This window comes from Lutra lutra, chromosome 4, assembly GCF_902655055.1.
Source record: "Lutra lutra chromosome 4, mLutLut1.2, whole genome shotgun sequence".
NCBI classification, from domain to species: Eukaryota; Metazoa; Chordata; class Mammalia; order Carnivora; family Mustelidae; genus Lutra; species Lutra lutra.
In genome coordinates this window covers 95,464,145-95,489,338 of record NC_062281.1, presented here as the reverse complement: position 1 = coordinate 95,489,338, position 25,194 = coordinate 95,464,145, and positions in this window count along the sequence as shown.

The following is a 25,194-nucleotide window of genomic DNA, read 5'->3' as shown; positions in this document are numbered from 1 at the left end:
AGGACTCTTTTTCTAGGATAAATATAAACAAAATAAAACTGAGTCAAAGTTCATCTGCTTTTTTTATTATCACTATGCTGGAAATTTTAAAGAACACCAATGATAAAATACATCTTCTCCCAGAATTCTTTGTTGGTCTAAGTTCTAAACAATTGTTACAGTTAATATTGATTTTTATAATGCATATTTAGCTTCTAATCAGCACATTTTTTCTTAATTTTTAATAAATACTGAATTCCACACAGGAGTTAATTTGGATTACTCCCAGTTGCATACTTGGCCCCCAATACAGTGAGACTCAAGTATATATATATATGCATTCATTCCAAGAACAATAAAGTTCAGAATAACTTGAGTGCACTTTATGTACAATTTCATCAATAATTCTTATAATGCTATATACACCTGATTTTAAACTGTAGATCTGAAATAAACAGTGATAGCATCATGATTGTAGTAATGATGAGACAAAACTTGAATGACTTCCATTTTGTCATTCTATATGACCACATGGAGTTATTATTTGTGTTTAAAATTTAAACAGTGGAACAAGGTGAAAACTGTAAGGTATAATATTTTCTTTGGAAAGTGCAAATTTTAGTTCATAGATAAAATTTTTAAATAATCTTGTAAAATAGTTAGAAACTTTAAGTGTATTCCCTTTTAAATTGTTCACTATTTGTTTTTAAGCCAAAAAACAAATCTAGAAAATAAAACATTACTCTAGTAGTACCATTTAGTCATTATATAAATTGGCCTTTTTGAAGATATTCTTGCTATATTAAAATTCATTTATAGTTACTAGATAATTATTTCCATAAAATATTTTACATAAGATATTGACAAAAATACCTGAGTTAAAACTGCCAGATAGAAATAAAAGCTATCAAATTCTGTACTTCTGTCCTATAGAATCTTGAAGGACCTTCCAGTCATTTGGAATATTGTTCTGAGACCAGCAAGAATTAAATAATTTTTTTTTGCTTTTGGTAAAGAAATGTGAAGTGAAAAACCCATACCAACATGAAAGGGCAACAACCCAGTGGAGCCCAGCAAAGAAAATTTTTAAAAAACAAAAGAGGCAATTGTAGCAATGTCTGGATCTATTTTGAAATATGTAATGCCTTCAACATTGCATAGAGTTTATGAAAATTGTGAAGAGTGCAAGCTGGCACATCCAAAGCATGGATACTAGAAACAACACAAGATTCAGATGACACATGGATGAAAGACAACAATGAATCATTTTCTATAAGCATTGACACCAAGGAAAAGAAAGGAAACGTTAGCATGGACACTGAAAGGATTGAAAAAAAAAATTAAAAGGAGAAGAAAATAGCACAAAACAAGCAAAGACTTTGATGAAGAGATGACAGTGAATGATATTTTAATCTATTTTGATATTCCTGCTTGGTCAATACTATTTCCAGATGAAAAAAGTTAATCTGGTTAAGAAAGGAAGTGAACCTTTTCAGAATAAATATGGACATTTCTCCGCAGTTCAAAGACAAGGAGAAAAGAGCAAAAAAAGCAGTCAACATTTGACAACTTCATGACTTTATAAATCTTTATTAAACAACGCAAAAAAAGCCAGTTTTTTCAAGACCGAAATAATCACTTTGTTTTGGCTGTAGACTATGATATTGGGATAAAAAATGAATAGCCAATCTTATGACTGCTTTTAAACCTGGTAGAAATTAAATCCTAAGGTCTGTGAGATATGTGAAAAAATATTTCTCCTTTTTTTTTACCATTATTATTCATTTTACGTAATGACTATTACTGACAATGATTTTGTTATATAGAAGATGGAGTGTCAAGCATTCTGGGTATGCCATTATTCATTAATAATAATATATTCAGTAATTCTTCTAAAGTGATCATTTTGATGATAGATATATAAATGATTTGTTGAAGCCATATTATTTTTTGATTACTCTTTTTTCTTAGACTTTGATTACTTACTTACTTTCTTAGACTCTTTGATTACTCTTTTTCTTAGACTTCCAAAAATCCACAGATAAGCACAAAGAGAAAATATAAAAATTGCTTATCTTTTGTATTAACTGGAGTAGTGTAAATCAAAGCAAACTGATGATGTCATTTTACATATATGAAGTTAGAGTCTTCAAATTATCGTTATAATACTCAATACTGGTAAGATTAGCACATCTATATAGTATTGATAGCAGTAAGAATTTGGGCAATGAAACGGCAACAAATACAAAAGTTAGTGAAATGTTCATATACTAGGCCTAGAATCTTAAATCTTATGTGTCGGAAAATACATTTCCCATATATATATGTATATATATATAATATAAAACACTGCTTGTATTGTGTTATAATGTATAATATGCAGATATACCATAGTTTATTTTACTACTCTCCTGTATTTAGGAATTTAGAGTATTTCCAATATTCTGCAATTATAAAGCTGGAATGTGCACACTTATTTTCACATGGTTGGTAGGAAACTTTAAGGTAAATTTCTAGACATGAAATTATTGAGTCACAAGGTAAACACGTAACTTAGTTGTGTTAGATATTTCTAAACTTCCTGACAAAAAGGCAAATGCCAATTTGCATTCCTATCAACAATATGTAACTATTCTTGTTTACCCAAAGTCTTGAGAACAGAATGTGTTGTCATGCTTTTTTCCATCTGGCAATGCTATAGGTGAGAAATGATATCTTAGGTTATAATTTTGTTTTGTTTTACTTTTTGGTTTTATTTTACACTTGGACCACCACAAATTTTATTAGCTTAACCATATTCATGAACTTTTAAAATTGTGGTAAGATACATAACATACTCTTAACTATTTTTAACTGTATTTTTCAGTAGTGCTAAGTATGTTCACAATGTTGTGCAAAACATTTTTTGAACTATTTTTTGAACTTTTTTTCATCATACAAAACTGACATTCTTTACTAACTAAACAACGACTACCCATTTCTCTCTTCCAGGGGTCCCTGATAACCACCATTCTACACTCTGATTCTATGAGTTTGACTACTTTAGATACTTCATATAAATGGAATCCTACAGTATTTTTTTGTGATTAGTTTATTTCACTTAGCATAATGTCCTTAAGGCTTATCCATGTTGTATCATATGTCAGTTTCTTTCCTTTTTTAATATTCCATCATATTATATGTGCCACATTTTGTTTATCCATTCATCTGTTCATGGACACTTGGCTATTATAAATAATGCTGCTATAAGAACATGAGTGTTCAGATACCTATTTGGGAAACTGCTTTCAATTCTTTTGGATATATACTAAAGAAGTGAAATTTCTGGATTACATGGTAATTCTATTTTTAATTTTTTGAGGAACTGCCTTACTGTTTTCCATAGTAGATGAACCCTCTTACGTTCCTACCAATAATGCATAAGAGTTCCAATTTCTCCATATCCTCACCAACACTTGTTATTTTCTTTTTTTAAAATTTAATTTTATTTTTTTGCGTGTGTTCCAAAATTCATTGTTTAAGCACCTCACCCAGTGCTCCATGCAATACGTGCCCTCCTTAATACCCACCACCAGGCTCACCCAATCCCCCACTCCCTCCTCTCCAAAACCCTCAGAGTCCACAGTCTGTCATAGTTTGTCTCCCACTCTGACTTCCCCAACTCACTTCTCCCCAACCATTCTAATGGATATAAGGCAGAATCATACTGTGATTTTGATTTACATTTTCCTAATGATTACTGATGTTAAGCATCTTTTCATATGCTTGTTGGTCATTTGTATATATCCCTTAGAGAAATGTCTATTTCGGTCCTTTGCCCATTTTTGATTCAAATATATATAATTTTTAAAAAGATTTTATTTATTTATTTGACACAGAGAGAGAGAGAGAGAGAGAGAGAGAGAGAGAGTGCACAAGCAGGGAGAGTGGAAGAAGGAGAAGCAGGCTCCCTGCTAAGCAGGGAGCCCAATACAGGACTTGATCCCAGGACTCCGAGATCATGACCTGAGCTGAAGGGAGTTGCTTAACCAACTGAGCCACCCAGAGATCCCTACAAATCCCTATTGATTTGTAGTTCTTTATATGTTGTGGATATTAACTCTCTATAGACAGATAGATAGAGATAAAGATAGTTGTGATCTGCAAATATTTTCTCCCTTTCTGTTGGTTGCCTTTTTACTTTGTTGTGTCATCTGATGCAAGACTTTAAATTTTGATGTAGTCTAATTTATCTATTTTTCATTTTGTTGCCTGTGCTTTGGATAGCATATCCAAGAAATCACTACCAAATCCAATGTCACGGAGCTTTCTTCCTCTGTTTTCTACTGAGTTTTACAGTTTTAGCTCTTAAGTCTTTGATCCATTTTTGTATATGGTATAAGTAGGGCTCCAACTTCATAACTTAGCATATGGATATCCAGTTTTTCCAAAGGCTTTTTGAAGATAGAGTCTTTTCTCCACTGAATGATTTAGCACCCTTGTCAAGAATCATATGATCATCTATTCAAGGATTTATTTTGGTGCTCTCTAACCTATTCCATTAGTCTATATTTTTATCTTTGTGCCATTACTACACTGTTTTGACTACTGTAACTTTGTGATAAGTTTTAAATTCCAGAAGTGTGAGACTTTTATCTGTGCTTTTTAAAGATTCTTTTGGCTATTACAGGTTCCTTGAAATTTCAAGTAAATTTTACGATGATTTTTCTATTTCTGCCATAAATGCAACTGGGATTTTTAAAGATTTTTTTATTTATTCATCTGACAGACAGAGATCACAAGTAGGCAGAGAGGTAGGCAGAGAGAGAGGAGGAAGCAGGCTCCCCGCCGAGCAGAGAGCCCAATGCGGGGCTCGATCCCAGGACCCCGGGATCATGACCTGAGCCGAAGGCAGCGGCCTTAACCCACTGAGCCACTCAGGCGTCCCCACAACTGGGATTTTGATAAAGATTGCATTAAATCTGTACATCACTTTAGATACTGATATTTTAATAACGTTAAGTCTTCTAATCCATTAACATAGATGTTCTTCTATTTATTGCCATCTTCTCTAATTTCCTTTAGCAATGTTTGTAGTTTTCAGTGTACAAGTCTTTCATCTTATGGGTTTATTCCAAAGTACTTTATATTTTTTGATGCTACTATAATTAGAATTGTTTTCTTAATTTTCTTTAAAGATTGTTCATTGTTAATGTATACAAAAAACACAACTGATTCTCTCTCTCTGTGTGTGTGTGTGTGTGTGTTAGTGGTTATGTTATTTATTTGAAAATAGTTTTAAAATATAATTTAAAATTTGTTTTTACTTTTCATTTATTTAAAAATTTCCCAGTAGGAGGTCTTTTTTTTTTGTTGTTTATTTTCAGATTAGATTTTTTAAAAAGATTTACTTATTTATTTGAGAGACAGAGAGAGGTGGGAGAGAGCACATGTGCAGGGAGAGGGCCAGAGAGAGAGGGGAGAAGAGAATCCTCAAGCAGACTCCCTGCTGAGCACGGACCCTGACCCAGGGCTCACCCCATTATTGCAGGTTGCAGGGTTCTTGTCTCTGGGAATCAAAGAATGAATCTTGAGGACACAAAAGGATGAAGTGAAGTGAAAGTTTATTAAGCGAAGGTGAGAACAAAAAGGAAAGAAAAAAAAGCTGTCTAGGGTTCAGAGGGGTCCTGAATGGGTGGTAACTGAGACCTTTTATGGTTGGTCTTTTGTAGAAAACTGACCAGGGAACTTAAATCTTCTTGATGTCATTACTGGTAGCACCATGTTTACTTTATCCTTTGGAGTCTGGTAACTTTCAGTGGTCAATTTGTAACTTTCATGAAAATACCTTGTCTATAATATTTAAGACAAACAAGGTGGTCTCCTTATTTTCCCTTATTTCTGGTTTTGTTTGTAACCATTATGAAAATATCTCATCTATAGCATTTTTCCACATTTGTGATTTATGTGAGCCTGCTCACACTTAGCCCCCAAGCTATCTCTCCCTATTTAGCCCTGCCTGTACCTTACTCATCAGGACTCTGAGAACATGACTTGAGCCAAAAGCAAGAGTTGCACAAAGATAAACTCAAAATGGATAAAAGACCTCAACATGAGACAGGAATTCTTCAGAATCCTAGAGGAGAACATAGGCAGTAACCTCTTCGATATCAGCCACAGCAACTTCTATCAAGATATGTCTCCAAAGGCAAAGAAAACAAAAGTGAAAATGAACTTTTGGGACTTCATCAAGATCAAAAGCTTCTGCACAGCAAAGGAAATAGTCAACAAAACAAAGAGGCTACCCACGGAATGGGAGAAGATATTTGCAAATGACAGTACAGACAAAAGGTTGATATCCAGGATCTATAAAGAACTCCTCAAACTCAACACACACACAGCAGATAATCATATAAGAAAATGGGCAGACGAATTTGTGGAGCATAACAAATAGCATGGAGGACAAGGGGAGATGGAGAGGAGAAGGGAGTTGAGGGAAATTGGAAGGGGAGGTGAACCATGAGAGACTATGGACTCTGAAAAACGATCTGAGAATTTTGAAGGGGTGGGGGGTGGGAGGTTGGGGGCACCAGGTGGTGGGTATTGTAGAGGGCACGGATTGCATGGAGCACTGGGTGTGGTGCAAAAATAATGAATACTGTTATGCTGAAAAAAATAAAAAAAATTAAAAAAAAAAACACACACACACACTCAAAAAAAAAAAAAAAAAAAGAAAATGGGCAGACGATATGAACAGACACTTCTCCAATGAAGACATACAAATGGCTATCAGACACATGAAAAAATGTTCATCACCACTAGCCATCAGGGAGATTCAAATTAAAACCACATTGAGATACCACCTTACACAAGTTAGAATGGCCAAAATTAGCAAGACAGGAAACAACATGTGTTGGAGAGGATGTGGAGAAAGGGGAACCCTCTTACAATGTTGGTGGTAATGCAAGTTGGTGCAGCCACTTTGGAGAACAGTGTGGAGATTCCTCAAGAAATTAAAAATAGAGCTTCCCTATGACCCTGCCATTGCACTACTGGGTATTTACCCCAAAGATACAGATGTAGTGAAAAGAAGGGCCATCTGTACCCCAGTGTTTATAGCAGCAATGGCCACGGTCGCCAAACTGTGGAAAGAACCAAGATGCCCTTCAACGGACGAATGGATAAGGAAGATGTGGTCCATATACACTATGGAGTATGATGCCTCCATCAGAAAGGATGAATACCCAACTTTTGTAGCAACATGGACGGGACTGGAAGAGATGATGCTGAGTGAAATAAGTCAAGCAGAGAGAGTCAATTATCATATGGTTTCACTTATTTCTGGAGCATAACAAATAACATGGAGGACAAGGGGAGATGGGGAGGAGAAGGGAGTTGAGGGAAATTCGAAGGGGAGGTGAACCATGAGTGACTATGGACTCTGAAAAAGAACCTGAGGATTTTGAAGGGGCGGTGGGTGGAAGGTTGGGAGAACCAGGTGGTGGGTATTGGAGAGGGCACGTATTGCATGGAGCACTGGGTGTGGTTCAAAAAACAATGAATACTGTTACGCTGAAAAGAAAAAATTAAAAAAACAAAACAAAACTATGCATTAAGAAAAATAGCATATGTAAAAATTTGTGGGATATAGCTAACATGATAGTTTAAAAAAATTATTTGCCTACTAATACTGGTAAAGAGAAAAAAGTCTGAAAATTGATGTACTCTTCATAAAACTTAGAAAAAAGAAAAACAGAATACACCTGTAAAGTAGAAGAAAATAAATAATCTTGCTAAGTAAAACAGAGAGAGAAGGCACAGATCTTAAGAGTATAACAGAGGCACAAGTATCAGATTTTAAAAAGAATATAACTATAGTAGAAATGAAAAGATAATGAAATGAAATTATGAATAACTTTATGCAACACATTTAAAACCTTATGAAATATTTAATCCCTAGAAGAAATATGTTATTAACTGTATTCATTAAGAAATAGAAAACATGAATAGTTCTATAAGAAACAAAAGAAATTAGTAGTTTTAGAACATCCTACAATGAAAATAATAGGCATGAATTTTGGTAGAGAATTTTAATAAAACATCTATGGATTAGAAAATGCAAATAACATAAAACTCCTCCAGATCATAGGGGGCAGGGGAGTGGGAAGAAATAATCATGGTCTAGTATATTCTTGATATCAAAACCAGATAAGAACACTTTAAAAAATGAGAAGGGAATGTTATAGGTCAAACTCATTTATAAACATGTATGCCACATTGGCTTCTCTTTCTCCCACTCCCCCTATTTGTGTTCTCTTCTCTCTTTGTCAAATAATTAAATAAAACTTAAAAAAAATATTCAGATAGAATAAATTTGGGATGCAAAACTTAAAAATTTTTAGAATCAATATAGCAGAATTCTTTATGATCTTAGGATAGGAAAAGACTTATTGTACAAGACTCAAAATATGTAAACCATAAAGGAAAATATCTGATAATTTGACATTAAAATTAAGAATTATTTTTCATCAAAAGATACCATAAATAAAATAAAAAGATAAGCCAACAAAGATACTTGTGACATATACTGAAAAGGAATTAGCATTCAGAATATATAAACAAGAAAAAAAGTATAAAGTAGACCATATTAGCAGGTAATTCATAAAGGAAGACACATGAATGACCAAAAATCATATCTGAATATATTCACCCTCATTAATAACCAGAAAATGCAAATTAAAACCAGTAAATTCGCCAGAACTATAAAATCTGACAATTCCAACAGCTTGTATAGACATGGAACAAGAGGAACTCATACACTGTTGGTAAAATCATAAATTGGTATAATCACTCCATTGATAGACACATCTGTATAATCTGTTAAAGTTGAAGATGTATGTGTACCTCATGACCAGCAATTCCTTCCACTCCTGGAGATACTCCTTGAAAAACTGAAATGTGCACCAGAGAAGATACAGAGACAAAAACTGGAATAACCTTTATGTCCATCAATAGAAGAAGGCATAATAAATTATGTTTAGCTATACAGTGGAATAATATGCAACTATAAAATTTAAAGGACTATATGCATCAATATGGGTGAATCTTGGGAACTCTACACTGAACAGGAAAAAGCAAGTAAGAGAAGACTAAGTATGATCTCATTAAACGAAGTTTAATAAAGAGGCAAAACTAATCAATTTATTATTTAAGAACACATACTTTTGTGGTAGTGACACAGAGAAAAGCAAATAAATGATAAAAAAAAATGTAGTACTATAGATAGCTTTCAGGAAAAGGGAGGGGAATATAGTCAGAAAAGAGCCCACAGGAAGTTGTAGGTATTGGCATTAATCTATTTATTAAGCAGGATGCTAGTTTATTGTTATTCTTAAACTCTACAACTATATCATACGTGCTCTTTTGTATATATTTAATAATAATTTGTTTACCATCCCTATGTATCCTCTATAGAAAATGCATTACTGGAGACCAATAACAAAAGCCAAGAAATCAGCAAGTTCCTAGTGTCCAGCAGTGGCTGATACTGAATTAGAGCATCGACAGAGAAGAGTAGAGATAGTTAATAGGTGCAGTTCTTAATGTTGTCACTAAAATTTTATTTTGCTCAATGTCTTCTTAGATTCTTTATAGGAATGAGGAGAACACGTCATGAGTTGATGGCCAGATGCCATTTCATACTGGATTGTGACTGCAATTTTCTTAGCAACCCCATGCTGTTGGAATTGGGGAAGATACTGTCCATTTTATTTGATAGATCAAAAAACTGGGTTGAGAGAGCTTAAAGCAAATTGCTTCAGAGCACAACTAATAAAGGTGAAAACACTCCGGACTTCCCTCTACACCCACCAGCTTTCCTCAGTTGTCTATGCACAGAACTGTCAGCAACATCCAGCATTGCCAGCACTCATGCTTGGAAGCACTCAGCCTGCCTCAGTCTCTTTGGGGGATCCTCTGGGTTGTGAGGGAGGTGTGATATACTGGGTATGGTGGAGGTTAAGTATCCATTTCCTCTGACTTTTTCGTTATTAGTAGTAGCTGTCCCTGAGCAGCTTTTTGACTGAAGCCCTCTGCTCTCCTGATGGCTGAGGCACTGGGGCTACAGAGGACCTTGATATTTAAAGGTACATTTGCAGAGAAGAGACCCTTTGCTGATCTAAGGAACAGCATGTGAGACTTGGATGGGTGAGGGGGGCCAAAGCTGGAGCATGTGAATGATAGCTTCATCAACTTGACATTCCCTCAGGTCCCACCACCTACATAGGGGTTCTTTCCTGGCTATTTCCCTACCAGATGTAAAAATTATTAAGCGTATTTGGCTAGAGTTTCTTGGGGACTCTTCTTAGATTTTTTCCTCACATTATTTCCCTTTCTGCCCCCAGTTTTTATTTCCATTTTTATTTTCTGCTCTCACATACACTAGAGCCAACTTGTTCCTAAAATTGTTCCTAAGTTTGCTCAGGTACTAAGATACAGAGAAGGAGCTCTGAGAATTACCAGTGCTAGTGAGGGGTCCTGAGGTATTTTCCCAGCATCCAACAGAATTCTGGGGTAAGCAAGAGCCAATAACAAGGATGTTTCTTTCTCCAACAATTCAGTAATCCAGTAACCCTAGATTTAGAAAAGACTAGGAGCTAGCTTAGAAAATTCTCTACAGCATAAAAGAATTCAAGAAGCTATTGACTAATAAGCAGATGGGTTTAAAAAACAAAGTGGAAAGTTGTCACAGGATTTTTCTTTTCACCAATTTTCACTGAAGTATTAAGGACTTCAGGAAAAAGTAATGAGTGAGTCCAGATCATAGAAGATGCTGGGGCCTTGAACTACTGGTTCCACAAATAAGAAATGAGTCATATACACTGCATCTGTATGGCTGTATACAAAGATGCATATGCATAAATATGTATACATTAGTAATATGTACTCCTAATCTACACAGTGTGATTTGGAGACCCTAGATAGCCCCTCACTTGTTCTAAAATCTATATATTAGTGGCTCTAAAATCTCTAAATTTCTATTCAAAGGTTGTTCCTATGACAACTTTTAGAATGTTTAGGATCCCACCGTTAAAATGCATTTTGTTCTGAGAGAGTCATATTAACCACAACTAAAATACTTGCTTAGCATGTTACAATTTATAAGGACATTTACAACATAGTGCCTCACTTACTCAAAACAACAACCTTGTTTTTTTCTATCTTAGGAAGAGCAGGAGTCTTAGAAAATTATGCATTTCCAGTCCTTTGGTATAGGAGTTAGGACTGAATCTGATATTTGACTTTTATTCTGTTCATTACTCTTAAGTCAAGATGCTAACTACTAATGTCTTAGTATAATTTTATCACATATGAGTTGGAAAGTAAGCTTGGTATGGCCTGAAACTCGGACTGTTAGCAACCAGTCCTCAGACACCATCCAGGGCATTTTCCCCCATTGAACTTTGGTATGCAGATCACCTGGAATATAGTTATTCTGGGGAGAGGGGTTATTGTTAAATTTCAGGTTCTTGAGCTTTATTCCACGCCTACTGACTCAATTTCCACAGATGGGAACCTCCCTTTTTAAAACAAGCCTCCAGGTAAATTTTACATGCTCTAGACTTTGAGAAGCAGTGGTTTAGCAGCCACATGGTCCTTTCTAAGCCCACTGGCCACATACCTCTTAGGAGTTTCTGGGGCTCTGATTGCTTTGGGAAAAATAGGTCACAGTCAATATAGATCCCTGAAAGTTCCTGGTTAAAATTTAATTCCTTGGCCAAAAATTCCTTCCCCATCCCACCCAAAAATTCAGGATTTTTTTTTTCCAGGCTGGTCCAGAAGAAAGGCTAATCATTGTTCTCATTCTGACTAATTGGAGACAGTCTGACCACAAATATCCCCCTTTGTGCATTTTCCCTTCTACAGGGCTTGGGCAGGGCTACAGAGAAGCTGTTGGAAGGCGGCCTGGGTGGGACCCAGAGGAGAATAATTACAACTGCAGTGCCTTCTGTCATTAAGTCCTGAGTGGAATGCAGAGTAGAACAATGGAAAAGGTCTCTGCTGTCCTTGGGAACATTTTTGTTATTGTCCCAAGCCAAGGACTTGAGTATCAAATGAGATTTTTTTATGTCTGTATTTTTTCACAAATTTTTTGGAGTTTTCTATGGTCTGCGAAGTAACGACAATTCACTTATAGCCTTGCAGCTGGCTATCCTCAATTTGTTAGAGCTGGTCTGGGAGTCTTTGAGTAAACTGAGTGGGTTACAATTAAGAAGGACTATTGTTTCCTTTTGATTTCTTGGAGAAGGAAAGAAGGTAAATGATTGCCTCATATATAGGAAGAAGCCTCATATTTTTTTTTATCAGCAGCAATACCTTCTTGTATAGTACAATATTGCTTTGAAAACTTTCTTCAAATATAAATCCTATGCACAAATAGTAGAAGTAGTGGCCACAGTAGCAGCAGCAGTGGTAGTAGTAGACATTTATGGAATATTTATTCTATTTCCTGTGCTAAGTGTTCTATGCACATTTTTCATTCAATCCTTCAGTAGCTCCATAAGTTAGAAGTTCTTCTTGCTTTAGAGATGAGCAAATGGAATTTTAGAAAGTTGAAATAAGTTTTCTAAGGTCAAATAGATAAACACTGGAATGGCAATTTGCACCGGACAGGTCTAGCCTCAGAGCCACATTCCTTTTTGCTACAGCCTGTATCCTTCCTTGGCATGTACAATCTCTCCCACAGCAAAACATACCCACATTTTAAGCCTTGCTTAAGATGATGAGAATACTGAGTTTGATTATTGTTGTAGCTGTATTTTTTTAATGAAAAATTAGGATACTCTGGAGGATATAGGAATGAAACTTCTGAATTGAAGTTGTCTGCAAAAAGACTAAGATGAAGTCTCTAACATCCCATAGAGACCACACCAAGGATATCAAGCAGATCCTTTCCCTTACCTCTTTAATAAAGGACGTTCAAACATACCTTCTCCATGTGTGGAACCATTTATAAAACATGTAGTTGGGTGTACTTAATAAATATTTATTAAATGAATGAATATATTACTATCTTCAAAGAATTTCTAATCTAGTAAGAATGGTAAGTCAAACAATTGTTATAACTATGTTAAATGCTATTAAAAAGGTAGTTGGTACCTTATGGACATTTAATCAGTACTTATTGAGGAAATAAATGAATCTGTAGGGTGATTAGGGGTCCTGAAAGGGTCATAAAATAATTCCCAGAGACATAGTCAGCTATGATGGGACCTAAAAGACAAGTAGACATAGGCCAAGTAAAGAGATATAGGAAAGCCATATGAGGCAGAGAGCGCTGAATGAATAAAGTATCAAAGACAAAAGAAAAAACACTGAGTGTTTAACAAATTCCAGTCATTCAGTATGGCTGGAACATAAATAACAGTGGATTTGAGGAAAGATGGTGAAGATGAGGCTGACAGACTAAGCACGACCAGATCATGAGGGTCTTTCATGCTGTGGAGCTTAGAATTTATTGTGCCTTCTATGGGGAACTTTTGAAAGATATGTAATAGTAAAATGACATAATTGTGATTTTGTAAGTATATGTATAAACATGCACGCTTAATAATCTATATATAATTCACTCTTCAGCAAGGGACCTATTCTTCACAACTAATCTTTTTATAGGTTTGAGGACATAATTGTTGACAAACCAAGGGAGGCCTTAAATACTGTGATAGAACAGGATTTCTCAATCTTTCATGTTCATGGGATTATCTGGGTGTTCTGTCTAAAAGTATATTCTGATTCATCAGGTCTGCTGTGGGGCCTTAGATTCTGCATTGCTAGGTGATGCTGATACTCTGGTAACTACATTTTTAAGTACCGAGTTAGTAGAAAAGGAGCAAGAAAATGTTTCAGAAAAAATAAATTTTGTTAATGGAAATCAAAAGTGGGGATTGGGCATAGAATAAAAGAGGCAGACTTAGTGAAATAAAGTTTAGGCAGATAAGAAAGAATAAGAAAATCCCCAAGAAGGCACATCAAGTAAATAATATGAAAGCACCCACTCTTAACTGATGGCAAGGAGATGAGAAAAACATTTCTAAAAGGAAATGAAAGAGGATTTGCTGATATTAGTGACTAAGCTGTAATTGAGAGCAAGTCTGCAATAGTGCATCATTTCCCAAATTGTTCTATAAAATGGTAGAACTATAGGAATTTTTAAGTGTTTTCGGCTAAAGCTTTTATAGCCAAATAAGTTTGGCAAATGCTGTTAAAGTTAACTAATTTCTACAAAGCACTTTTCCAAGGAACATCCTTGTCTTAGTCTATTCAAGTTGCTGCAATAATAATACCACAGATGGAGTGGCTTATAAGTCATAGATATTTATTTCTCAAAGTTCTGGAGGCTGAGAAGTCCAAAATCAAGGTGCCCACATACTTGATGTCTGCTGATTCTTAGACTACATTATTAAGCAGGGTAACAGAAAAGGAGGAAGACAATATCTCAGAAAAAATAAAATTTTGATGGAAATAAGAAATGGGGGTGGGGCATAAAATAAAGGAGGGAGCATAAATAAAGTATGGGCAGACTTCGTGGTTCCTAGACAGCCATCTTTGGCCAGTTTCTCACTGTGTCTTCACATTGGTGGAAGGAGGAAGAGAGCTCTCAGTGGACTCTTTTATAAAAGGGCGCTAATTTCATTTATGAGGTGTCCACTCTCATAATCTAACCATCTTCCAAATGCCCCACCAAACACCATCACACGGGGAATGAAGTTCCAACATTGGAATTTTGGGGAGACATAAACATTCAGTTACAGTAATCCTTTTCACAAGACACCTAATTAACATCTCAAGTCCCAGGATTTTCATTCAGCACAGTATCAGAAAACTTGATTGACTGAAAAAAAAAACACTGGATTTGGAGTCAGGCCTGGGTTGAAGACCCATGTCCTTACAAGTTACTTAACCTCTTTAAGCTACAGTGGTTTTATGAATAAAATAGGCATCACATTACTAATTTCTCAAACCTATCATGAATACTGAGTAGGAGAATTAAGAGGAGAAAATAAGGAAAAATAGGAGAGTATAAACTCCAAAGCATTATGATACTATGCCTCTTTTTGACTACTTACATTATCTTATGCAATGTTCCATTCATTCAGTTTGATCTTCAGTGAAATAACAAATTAATTAATTAACTGATGTCAGAGGCCACAAAATCCTAAAGGGACTTTATAAGAGAGCTGGCATTTGATTTTCTCTTGAAAAAGGCAAGAACCAGGAAGAGGCCAATGAAGGATATGCCTTGATCTGTTACTTTATTTTTTCTCCTCTTTTCTGTGTGCTCTTGTATTGCTAAAGGGTAAAAGATAGGATCTAACTTCTAGAAAATAATAATTCTTTGAAATGAAAAGGATGGATACTACTTGAAGCAGGAGAAATTTGGAGAACAAAGTCAGCTCCATGTTCCGGTGGGTGGGCCAGTGTTAATTAATAACAAATGAAATGTTAGGATTTTTCATAACCCATCCCATGATGAGTAATACATAGTTTTGGCCATGTAAACATCTAGCCAGAACATTAATACTTTTCATATCTCAGGGTATGAAGGTTCTCCATATACCTTATCATATTTAAGCATCTCATAAGAGAAGTTAACTATTACAGGTGGGAAAAAGGAAGTTGATAACTCATCTATAAATAAACTAAATTCAAAGTTTAAAACATCTGGATATTTATAAAGCATTCAATTGATTATATATTTGGTAGACATGTTGCAAAATGTTGAGCCATTTGAAAACATCTGGATGACTGAATGTTTATCCAGATGTTCAGCCTTGGGTAGATGTTTGACAACTGCAAAATATAATGTTCTAGTTGCTTGGTCTGAATTTTGCTGAATTTTCTAAAACACTAAGTCAAATAGTTGTTTTCTATTTGTGCCATTGGCCTGACTTCAGATTGATCAACTGAGAGCAGGCTTAGGAATAAAATTCCTAAGTCAGTGTCTGAATAATCCTACCTTTCCCAGTAGTAAGATAACTTTTTTAGATTACTTGGTGGTGTTCAGTAAGTATAGAGAAGCCTTTGTAGGCATTTAGAGAAGATGGCATGTAATAACAGAACACTGTGATTGGGCATCAGATCTGAGTTCAAATTCTGACTATATTTCTTACCTACTGTCTAAACTTGGGCAGCTATCATGACCTTTTAGGAGCAGTTTCTCATCTATAAAATAAGTGTAATTATAATGATAGCTGATCTTCAGTTTTGCAGTTTGTTGCAATAATCAAGTAAGACAAAAAAGTAGGAACTTGCTAATTGCTACATGTTATACCTGTCTATGTAGATACTTATATATATGCTTATGGCTATGTAAAATGTAAATACTCTCATTTCTATTTCACTCCAGATAAGTATAATTAGTACTGCATGTGACCAGCTTTGTGTTATTATGAAGAATTTTTAAAAGTGACTGGGAAGTACACTACAATTTGAAATAGAAAAAATTAGTGTGTCCAAAAATGATGATAAACATTGTCAAAAGAATCTGTACTTGGCCTTGAATTTCATCTCCCCACTCTTCTGGTTAATAGGTCCTTTGCCTCTAAGCCTTCCTCATTTTTCTAACTCCGGTTTTTTCTAAAGCTGTTCTCTACACTTGGAATATTCTTCCTTCACGTTTCCACGTTTGAGTCCTATGAATGTTTCATATTCCATGTAAGATGTTAGCTTTCCCTATAAATATTGTATTCATCCTACTACCTAACAGTTCTTACTTTAAACACCTGGATTTTAAACCTGACTCTTCCGCTTAATAATTGCATGACATTGGCCACTGCAATTACTCTCTTGAAATCTTGATTTCTTCGGTAGAAAATATCATATATCATAGAATGAACTGAGAATTGAGTGAGATAATACATATCCTTCTAGTAGCACCTATCCTTTCCAAGAAGCCCTATTAAACTTTCCGGGTCTCTAAAGAAACAATTTAGTTTCCTTCTTTCAGTTTTATTTTTATCAATATGTATTCTTTAAAAAATCAAACAGCGTCACATGATTTATCAGAAAAAAGAGATTCTTTGTATCCCCAACTAACATATTTTACTTTGAGGGCAACCACTTCCAACTCTTTCAGTTGTTACTTTTATTCATCTCCAGATTTCTAATTTTAACCTTTATACTGCAATTTACTGATTTTTCAATTTTAATTAGTAGGAAAATGAGGATTAACCTCTTCTTCCATGACATGCATACATTTGCCCTCCACAATGTTCTCAATATATCTCACGGTTTATTATTATAACTGTTGAAATGTTATTCACATGTAAGCTAAAAAGAGGATTATAATTTAATTTTTTGTACCACTTTTTAAATTTCCCTGGATTGTTTTACTTTTTAATATCATAGTTTATATAATATTTATGGTTCTACTTTCTTTTCTAATAATAATTCTTTGAACTGCCTTCAGACTTTTGGACAGTCTTTTTTGTATGTGTGTCTGGTGGTAAAATTGAATGCAATAAAATGTGAAATATACTTTAATTTGCAGCTGTGCTCTTATCAAGCTCACATTATATTGTGACACAATATTCATTGTGTCAGTCCAATGTGATGACATGAATCTAAATATCCTCTCAACAAGAATACTTGTGGGGGTACTGGGAAGAATGGCAGAAGAGCAGGTGACCCTGTTACAACTGGCCCCGTGAATTTAGCTGGATATCTACCAAATCATTCTGAACACACATGAAATCAGCCTGAGATGTAAGAATATATATCTGGATCTCTACAAGTAGAAAAAAAAAATACTATCTGTCCCAAGGTATAAAGTACAGAGCTGATTCTGCAGGCAGATATTGGAAGATAAACAGAAGGGCAGGAAGTGGCCATAAGCTGTCACCTGGATAACACTGGAGTGCAAAAACATCCTATGCTGCTTATGAGGCACACATTCGCAGACTGGTAATGGAGGGGAAAGAACTTTAGACCAGCTCCCAGAGAGGATCCAGGAGCTGCAGGTGCACATGCATGAACTGGGGGTGGCCCACAGTTTTAGAAGCACAAAGGGCAGAAACGTGCCCAGCCTGGGAATTGACATCTGGGAGTGTTGTGGGGCACACAACCAGGAAGGCTATGGTTTTTAGCAGCACAGACAGAAACCCAGACTGTGTGGCCTGGAGAGCTCAGGGAAGAACAGACTATAATTTCTCTGTTCTGAGACAGAGGTTTGGGTGTGGTCACTTCTGCTCTGACTCTCAGAAGAGACACAGAAAGCCTCCAGGGAAAACTGCTAGAGAACAAAAACCCCCAAAAACAGTTTTCACTGAGCACATCCACCCTCCTCCATAGGGGGCAGGGCAACTCTGCCCAAATATGGTTGCCTGAATAACAGGTCAGCAGGCCCCTCCCCAGGAAGACAGTCTAGAGGAACAAGAGGACGTCGACCTTAGGGTCCTTATAAATCAAGTGCAACTTGCTTGGATTATGGCTAATACTTTGGACTCTGTGTGTTCCCTTAACCACCCGACAACAGAATGACTAAGAGGAGGAACCTCCCAAAAAGAAAGGAATCAGAGACTGTGGACTCTGCCACAGAACAAATGGATAGGGATATAACCAAGATGTCAGAAATAGACTTCAGAGTAACAATTATCAAGGCAATATCTAGGCTTGAGAAAAACATTAATGACAATATAAAATCTCTAAGGGCAGAAATGTAATCTAATCAGGCTGAACTTTAAAATAATATGAATAAAATGCAGTCTCAACTGGATACTCTGACTGCCAGGGTAAACGAGGCAGAAGAACAAATTAGTGAGCTAGAAGATGGGTAAATGAGGCAGAAGAACGAATTAGTGAGCTAGAAGATAAGATGACAGAAAAGAAGGAAATGGAGGAGGCTTGGGAAGATTAGATTAAAGCCCAAGAGATCAGGCTGAGGGAGATTAATGATGCCATGAATCATTTCAATGTCATAATTATTGAGATCCCTGAAGGGGTGGAGAGAGAGAGAGAAGTCTACAAGATATGTTTGAGCAAATTGTAACTGAGAACTGCCCTAATCTGAGGAAGGAAACAAGCATTCATGTCCAAGAGGCAGAGAGGACCCCTCCCAAGATCAAAGAGAACAGATCAAAGCCTTGATGTATAATAGCTAAACTAGCAAATCTTAAATCCAAGGAAACAATCCTAAAAGAGGCTAGGGGGAAGAAATTTCTTATGAACAGAAGGAGGAACATCAGAATAACAGTGGACTTGTCCACAGAGACCTGGCAAGCCAGGATATATTCAGGGTACAAAATGATAAAAATGTGCAGCCAAAGATACTTTATTGAGCAAAGCTATCATTCAAAATGGATGGAGAGACAAGGACTTTCCAAGACCAACAGAAACCAAAAGAATATGTGACCACCAAGCCAGCCCTGCAAGAAATATTAAGTGGGGTTCTAGAAAAGAAGAAAGACCTGCAAGAGTAATATAGACAAGAAATTTAGAGTCAATGTATAGAAACAAGGACTTCACATGTGACATGATGGCAAAAAATAATATCTTTTAATAATCACTCTCAATGTTAACAGCCTAAATGCTCCCATGAAATGGCACAGGGTTGCAGCGTGGATAAAAAGACAGGACCCATCCATATGCTGTCTACAAGAGACTCATTTTGAACCTAAAGATACATTCAGACTGAAACTAAGGGGATAGAAAACGATTTTTTATGCCAATGGATCTCAAAAGAAAGCTGGGATAGCAATTCTCATATCAGAAAAATTAGATCTTAAAGACTGTAGTAAGAGATACAGAAGGATACTATATCATTCTTAAAGGATGTATCCATCCAGAAGATCTTACAATTGTAAGTATCTATGCCCCCAACATGGGAGCAGCAAACTACAAAAGCCAGCTACTAACCAAAATAAAGAAACATATTGATAATAATACTTTATTGGTAGGAGACTTCAAACACTTCACTCTCAGCAATAGATCATCTAAGAAGAAATTTAACAAAGAAACAAGAACTTTGAATGACACACTGGACCAGTTAGATATTATTATCTGTTAGATATTATTACTATCATAGATTATTACAGAGCATTCCACCCTAAAACAACAGAATACTCATTCTTCTTTTTTTTTTTAAGATTTTATTTATTTATTTGACAGAGAGAGATCACAAGTAGACGGAGAGGAAGGCAGAGAGAGAGAGAGAGAGGGAAGCAGGCTTCTTGCTGAGCAGAGAGCCCGATGTGGGACTCGATCCCAGGACCCTGAGATCATGACCCGAGCCGAAGGCAGCGGCTTAACCCACTGAGCCACCCAGGCGCCCCGAATACTCATTCTTCTTGAAGGCACATGGAACTTTCTCCAGAATAGACCACATACTGGGTCACAAATCCGGTCTCAACCAATGCCAAAAGATTGAGATTATTCCCGGCATATTCTCAGACCACAATGCTTTGAAACTAGAACTCAATCACAAGAAAACATTTGGAGGGAATTTAAACACTTGGAAGCTAAAGACCATGCTGCTAAAGAATGTTTGGGTCAACCTGGAAATTAAAGAAGAACTTAAACAATTCATGGAAATGAATGAGAACAAAAACACATTGGTCTAAAACCTATGGGATACTACAAAGGTAGCCCTAAGGGGGAAATATATACCCATCCAAGTCTTGCTCAAAAAAGTAGAAAAATCCCAAATAAACAAACTAACCTTAAACCTAAAGTAACTAGACAAAGAACAACAATAAAGCCTAAGCCACACAGGAGAAGAGAAATAATAAAAATTAGAGCACAGATCAATGAATTAGAAACCAGAAATACTGCAGAGCAGATCAACAAAACTAGAAGCTGGTTCATTGAAAGAATTAATAAAATAGATAAACTCCTGGCCAGACTTAACCAAAGGAAAAGGGAAAGGACCCAAATTAATAAAATTATGAATGAAAGGGGAGAGAATACAACTAATACCAAGGAAATAGAAATAATTATTAGAAATTATCAGCAACTATATGCCAATAAATTAAGCAACTTGGAAGAAATGGATGCCTTCCTGGAAACCTATACACTACCAAGACTGAATCAAAAAGAAACTGACAACTTGAAGAGACCAATAACCAGTAATGAAATTGAAGCAGTGATCAAAAAACTCCCAAAACACGAGTCCAGGGCCTGATGGATTCCCTGGGGAACTCAACTAAACATTCAAAGGAGAAATAATACCTATTCTCCTGAAGCTGTTTCAAAAAATATAAACAGAAGAAAAACATCCAAATTCATTCTATGAGGCCAGAATTACCTTGATCCCCAAACCAGGCAAACACCCCATCAAAAAGGAGAATTACAGACCAATGCCCCTGATGAATATGGATGCCAAAATTCTCAACAAGATCCTAGATAATAGTATCCAAAGGTACATTAAGAAGATTATCCAAGATGACCAGGTGGGATTTATCCCTGGGATATAAGTGTGGTTCAACATTTGCAATCAATCAGTGTGATAGAACACATTAATAAGAGAAGTGACAAGAACCATATGGTCCTCGCAATTGATGCAGAAAAAGTAGTTGACAAAATACAGCATCCTTTCCTGATTAAAACTCTTCAGAATGTAGGGATAGAGCGAACAATCATAAATTTCATAAAAACTGTGTATGAAAAGCCCACAGAGGATATCATTCCCAATGGGGAAAAGCAGAGAACATTTCCCATAAGGTCAGGAGCATGACAAGGATGCCCATTCTATCCACTATTGTTCAACATAGTACTAGAAGTCCTAGCATCAGCAATCAGACAACAACAAAAAAATAAAAGGTATTCAAACAGGCAAAGAAGAAGTCATACTCTCTCTTTGCAGATGACATGATACTTTTGTGGAAAACCCAAAAGACTCTACCCCCAAATTACTAGAACTCATATAGCATTTCAGTAATGTGGCAGGATACAAAATCAATACACAGAAATCAGTTGCTTTTCTATACAATAATAATGTAATTGTAGAAAGAGAAATTAGAGAATTGATTCTATTCATAATAGCACCAAAAACCATAATATACCTAGGAATAAACCTAACCAAAGGGGTAAAGAATCTATATTTTAGAAACTACAGAACACTTATGAAAGAAATTGAAGAAGACACAAAAAGATGGTAAAATAGTCCATGTTCATGGATTGGAAAAATAAACATTGTTAAAATGTCTATGCTGCCCAAAGCAATCTATGCATTCAACGTCATCCAGATCAAAATACCAATGGCATTTTTCAAAGTGATGGAACAAACAATCCTGAAATTTTTATGGAACCACCCTCAATTGCCAAATAAATGTTGAAAAAGAAAAGCTGTGGGCACCGTGTTGCCTGATTTCAAGCCATATTACAAAGTTGTGATCATTGAGACAGCATGGTCCTGGCATAAAAACAGACACATAGATCAGTGGAACAGAATAGAGAGCCCAGATATGGACCCACAACTCTATGGACTACTAATCTTTGACAAAGCAGGAAAAAATATCCAATGGAAAAAAGACAGTCTCTTCAATAAATGGTGCTGGTAAAACTGGACAGCTATATACAGAAGAATGAAACTTCACCATTTGCTTACACCATACACAAAGATAACTCTAAATGGATGAAGGACCTCAATGTGAGACAGGAATCCATCAAAATCCTAGAGGAGAAAATAGGCAGTAACCTCTTCAACATCAACTACAGCAAGTTCTTTCAAGACACGTCTCCAAAGGCAAGGGAAACAAAAGCAAAATTGAACTTTTGGAGTTTCATCAAGATAAAAAAATTTCTGCATAGCAAAGGAAACAGTCAACAAAACAAGAGGCAATACATAGAAGAGGAAAAGATATTTGCAAATGATCTTACAGATAAAGGGCTCATATCCAAGATCTATAAAGAACTTCTCAAACTCAACACCCAAAAAACAAATAGTCAAGTCAGAGAATGGGCAGAAGACATGAACAGACACTTTTCCAAAGAAGACATATGAATGGCTAAGAGACATATGAAAAAAATGTTAAATATCATTAACCTTCAGGGAAATTCAAACCAAAACCACACTGAGATACCACCATACACAAGTTAGGATGGCAATAACTGACAAGGCAGGAGAATGGCAATAATTGACAAGGCAGGAAACAACAAATGTTGGAGAGGATGTGGAGAAAGGGGAATCTTCTTACACTGTTGTGGGAATGCAAGTTGGTAGAGGCACTTTGGAAAACAGAGTGGAGTTTCCTTCAAAAAGTTAAAAATAGAACTACCCTATGACCCAGCAATTATACTACTGAGTATTCACCACAAAGATACAGATATAGTTAAAAGAAGGGCCACATGCACCCCAATGTTCATAGTAGCAATGTCCACAATAGCAAAACTATGGCAGGAACTGAGATGCCCTTTGACAGATGAATGGATAATGAAGATGTGGTCCATATATACAGTGGAATATTACTCAGTCATCAGAAAGGATGAATACCCTCCTTTTGCATCAACCTGGATGGAACTGGAGGAGATTATGCTAAGTGAAATAGGTCAAGCAGAGAAAGACAATTAATACATGGTTTCACTTATATGTGGAACTAAGGAATAGCGTAGAGGCCATTAGGAGAAGGAAGGGAAAAATAAAGGTTGGGGGGTGTGAATAAGAGGTAGAGATGAACCATAAGGGGCTATGAAATCCAGGAAACAAGCTGAGGGTTTTAGAGGAGAGAGGGAATAGGTAAGCCTGGTGTTGGGTATTAAGGAGGACATGTACTACAATGAGCACTCGGTGTTAATACACAATGTATCATGGAACACTACATTAAAAACTAATGATGTACTGTATGGAGACTAACATAATAAAATTAAAAAAAAGAAAGATATAAGGATTGAGAATACATTTTTTTGAGAGGAAAAAATGTAATTTTGTCCTAAAATAAGATATTTTTTTTGGAAGGAAAGGCAAAATCTGAATGCAAAAGGAAGTTAAAGAATTCCACTCATTATATTTTATCTTACTTTATATTTGTATATATTTAAGTTTTTCTTTCCTTCTTACTTGGGGTTCTAGTTTTTTTTTTTTTTAACAAGCAGACAAAATTCACCCAAGATCTAGCATTTTGTTTCATTCTGTTTTGTTTCTGGTTTGATTTTTTCTTATTTTGTTTTCTTCTGATTTGTTCTATTATTTTTTCCAGTTGTTGTTGGTATTGTTGTCTTTTCTCTTTTCTGTTATTTTCTGGATATAATAATGAAATGGAGAATTTCACTACAAAGGAAAGAACAGAAAGTAATACTCACTGCCAGGGAATTAATCAACATGTATATAAGAAAGATGTCTGAATTAGAATATAAACCAATGATTATAAAGATACTAGATGGGCTTGAAAAAAGTATAGAATACACTAGAGAATCCCTTACTGTAAAAATAAAAGAACTAAAATCTAATGAGGCCAAAATTAAAAATACTATTACTGAGATGCACTCAAAAAGGGAGACTCTAACAATGAGGATAAATGAAGAAGATAGTCAGTGACAGAAGACAAAATGACAGAAAATAAAGAAGCTTTCAGCTTCAGAAAGAAAGACAACTACTGCATCACAAAGGAAAACTTTGAGAAATCAGGAATTCCATAAAGTGAAATATATCCAGATAATAGGGGTCCCAGCAGAAGGGGGAGTATTTATTTGAACAAATTATAGCTAAGAACTTCCCTAATCTGAGGAAGAAATAGGCATTCAAGCCCAGGAGTTCCCCCTTAAAATCAATAAAAATAGGTCAACACTTCAACATATAACATTTGAAGCTTGCAAATTTCAGAAAAAAAAGGGAAAATCCTGAAAGCACCTTGGGACAAGAGGTCTTTAACCTAGAAGGGTAGAAACATAAGGCTGGCAGCAGACCTGTCCACAGAGATCCAGCAGGCCTGAAAGGACATGATATATTTAATGTGCTAAATGGGGAAAATATGCAGGCAAGAATACTTTATCCAGCAAGACTGTCATTCAGAATAGAAGAAGTGATGAAGAGGTTCAGGACAAACAAAAACTAAAAGGATTTTGTGAACAGTAAGCCAGCCCTGCAAGAAATATTAAAGGGGAATTCTGTGAGTGAGCAGAGAACCCAAAAGTAACAATGACCAGAAAGGAACAGAGACAATCCTCAGAAATAGCAACTTTACAGGTGATATAATGGAACTAAATTCATATTTTTCAATAATTACTCTGAATGTAAAGGGATTTAAT